Source organism: Onychostruthus taczanowskii, unplaced genomic scaffold (genome assembly GCF_017590055.1).
Source record: "Onychostruthus taczanowskii isolate IOZ18803 unplaced genomic scaffold, ASM1759005v1 scaffold28, whole genome shotgun sequence".
NCBI lineage: Eukaryota > Metazoa > Chordata > Aves > Passeriformes > Passeridae > Onychostruthus > Onychostruthus taczanowskii.
In genome coordinates, this window is record NW_024500128.1 from 5,836,805 (window position 1) to 5,840,566 (window position 3,762).

Below are 3,762 nucleotides of genomic sequence, written 5' to 3' on the forward strand. Positions count from 1 at the left end.
GTCAATTGCCCATTTTCCTAAGATGTTTGACTAGCAAGGATAAATATTGTCTTCTGAGATATTAGACACATACTGGAACCCATATGGCTTGTTGGGCTGGTTTAAGATACGTAGAAATTTGTTCTTCAATAACCCAGAGAAGAGAAATTAGAGAGGAAGATCTAACTGCTTGCTGCTTTTTTTTTTTTAATTGCTCTGAAAAATTAACCTATAAATTGTTCACCAAACAATCATACTAGAACATTTTATTAGGCCTTTGGTTACTTTTTAGGGTTTGCCTTTTGTTAAATAAACTCTCATTAACTTAAGGAAACTTTGGGAAAACCTATTAACTGTTTATAGGCTTTTGAATGGGTAAAGCATTCAGCTGTGAAAGGAATTAACAAGCATCTAAACAGGTTTGACTTGGCAGAAAGTAGAACAGTTTTAATTTACTAAGCAAAGGTGAAATCTAAAAAGATTCAAGCTGTTGAGCTAGCACCTTACTAAAATGATAATTCTTCTACAAAAACATTTATCACTGCATTTTTCTTTAAAGCCTTCATTTCTGAGGGTATCAGGAACAGGGACATTTTTCCAAGTATCCTAACTAATAGTTTTTCTGCCTCAGGAGAAATTGCCAGTGGATGTCCAGGTCTTCAGAACTGAAAGCTTCAGGCTGTCATGGCCCACAGTGCATGTGCAGAATTTAGTATCAGCAAAACTCTACTTAGCAGCTTAAACTGTAGAGCAGTAGGAGTTTTTTTCTCCTTTGATATTAACCCTGTATTACAAAACAACACCTCTGTACATTTATTTCTGGGTTACTTTTTCCAGAAGCCAGCAATTCAATAAAAGTAGCATTCTGAGAGGAAAAACACACCTCTAGTATGCTTCTCCTTTATTTTAAAAAACCACACAGCACCTTTTAAATAAAAAGCATTTGCGATGATGAATTTGAAGCAGATGCTAAAACAATTTGGCTTAAGAGCCTGCAGTTCATACTCCTGAGACCAAGTGATGAATCTCATTTAAGGACAGGTTCTTCTGTGCAGAAAACTAGATTTACACATGTAATTAGCAGCTGCTTTGCCACCATTAATCTCATGTATGAAGGGAGGTGTCCATATGGGCTCTGTCTGCCATTTTTAGCCCTTAAGGTAAAGACCAATATGGGACATTTTCCCCATCATGGCAAGTGGCAAAGGTGATATCACCTTCAGGCAAAACCATTCCCAAGGTTTCTGAGAAAAACCCAAGCCTGTCCCCATTTAATTTAAGGAGCTGAAAGGGAAGTGGTCCCTTACTCTCCCCACATTTACCCAAACCAATCCACCAGAGGATGCAGCCTCCAAAAGAAATGGCAACCAACATGAGAAATCAACAACTGAAATAAAAATAAAATATTAAATAAATTAACAAAATCAGTTTAATAAATTAAATATTAAAGGAAACTAAGTACTAAATACATGCAATTGGAAACTAAAAAACTTTATTTTAAAAATTTTATTTAAACAATAATAAATAAAAAAGGGAGCACATACTTTACATGAAACATTTAGTTGGTTCTAAACAATACTTTCTCAAATCAAATAATCTCCAGTTAGAAAAAATAAAATAGTTCTGTTGGAAAGATGACAGGATACTGCCAAAACATTTTATCTCATTTTCTTCTGAGAAAGCACTTTTCAGAAAGGGAGGTCATTTTTTCTAGCTTCCTATCTTAAAAAAGTGCTGTGTGCTGAGCAAGTGCTGCTCTGTTGAAGTATCTCTGACAGGATGCATCATGGCACTTTCTACAGCTGTGAGTGACTGCAGCAGTTGTACCAGGACAAATGCACATATCTGTACACAAAATGCACTCACAAACGGAGCAGGAACAAAGCAGTTCCCTGGGTCTTTGAAGATCCATCTTGCCCAGAAGCGTAAAGCCCGGTTTGTGCGCGGCTGCGTAGCAATCCCTTAAGATGAGAAATGGATACAGCCCAAACCACAAAAACCACCTTTTATGTGTTAAGTGTTGCTAATTGAAGCAATTTGCCATGCTACATTTATGTCAAAGAAACTTCTGGCATGTTGTTTCAAAGTCCTTGTAAAAGGACTGTTCCTTCCCCCAGGCTGGATCAGTTCTCCACGCCACAATTCCTGTTTTAAAGATCACTAAGTGGGATGTAGAAAGATGTTTATACTCAAGAAATATATCCTCCACTTTTTGTTTTTAGCTTCCAACTTTTTGGGGAGGCAGATTTGCTCCCACCTTTGTGTATATCACAGTCTGCAGTTAGATGCTGGTTGGTGAAGATGTGCACATGGATGAGTGATAGCCAGTGTTTTGCTTTCTCCTTCCTCCCCCCAAAACATTCACAGACTTAAATATTTCCTCTGTCACACCCACAGGTACCCCAGCATAGTTTCTTCAGAGTAACATGATTTTGTCCCCCCCGAGGGTCAAGGAGTTGAAGTCTGTTCGTGTGGTGTCAACAATAAAAATGACTTTATCATTTCCTACTGGTGTTCTACAAATTTTGCTGTAAAATTTGTTTTGTTTTGCAACAAAATAATAACTTGGCTTTTGATCCATCTAGAAATGTAACTAGACTATTCAGAAACAAGCTTAAAAATAAAGCAATTACTGAGTATTTTGACAGCTCAAGATTGTTCAAACCTTACAAACTCAAGCCCAAGAAGCAAGAGATATCTTTTCAGCTTTGCTGGTTTGGGCAACAACACCCCGAGCTTCTCTTTGCTCTTCAAAGGCAAATCACATTTGGGCCAGGAGTTCTGCAACTGCTGTCCTCCTATGAACACCCACCTTTCAATTAACAGCTAATTAGACTAAGAAATTTTCATTTTTAGATAAAGACCACTGCCAGGGAACTATTCCAGCATGGCACAATTGTGGTAAAAACACAAATGATAAGCATTTGCATCTACACCGGTATTAAGTGGCAGTTTTGGAGAAGGCCTAGGGACTGGATGATCCTTGCCAGGTTTCCCAAGCCTTCCAAGAGGAGATCTCATTAATTAAGTTTAGGATCCATCCCCAGCAATTGCCAGGATCCTCAGTAGTAAGGATTTCAAACATCATTTTCTATGCGCATTAAACTTGCCCCAAAATAAATAAATAAATTCATAAATAGTAAAAATCCCCAAAAGAGCAATCAGTATGTACTGATTCCATGAGCTTATATTTAGAACAAAATGGGCTTCACACATTTCCATAAGGATCACTGCTGGGCTGAAGGACTGTTCATAAAATGTGCTATTATCCCTGAAAAGAAATTAATTTTGAATTCAATTTTATGTGTCAGTTTGACATAAATAAATTACAAACATCTCAACCCTACTGAGAAGCCACTGAACTGTTTATTTTTATATGAAATCTACAAATATTTTACAACCCTTCTCCTCAATGATCTGAACACATGCCTTTAAAAACAGTGATTAACAGCATATCACTGGTTATGCAAGAATAAGGACATGCACAGAGAGCAATTTATTATCCCAGGAAACCAAGTTCCCTAGAAACCCCTTTCTATTGCCCACAGTGATGGCATAGCTACCAATAGCCAGACATCAAAATACTTCAGCCCGAGTTCACACACCCACACACAAAAAGGAGATACATTAGTTACTCCAGTTGGCAGTAGCATTATTATTTATTTATTTAATAATAAAAAAATATTAAGTCACAACTTTCTCTTAAAGTAAAACAAACTGAAATCTGCGTCTGAGCTCTTTCTATAAACACACCAAATAATCATAGTGAAGGTCAACCTTAGA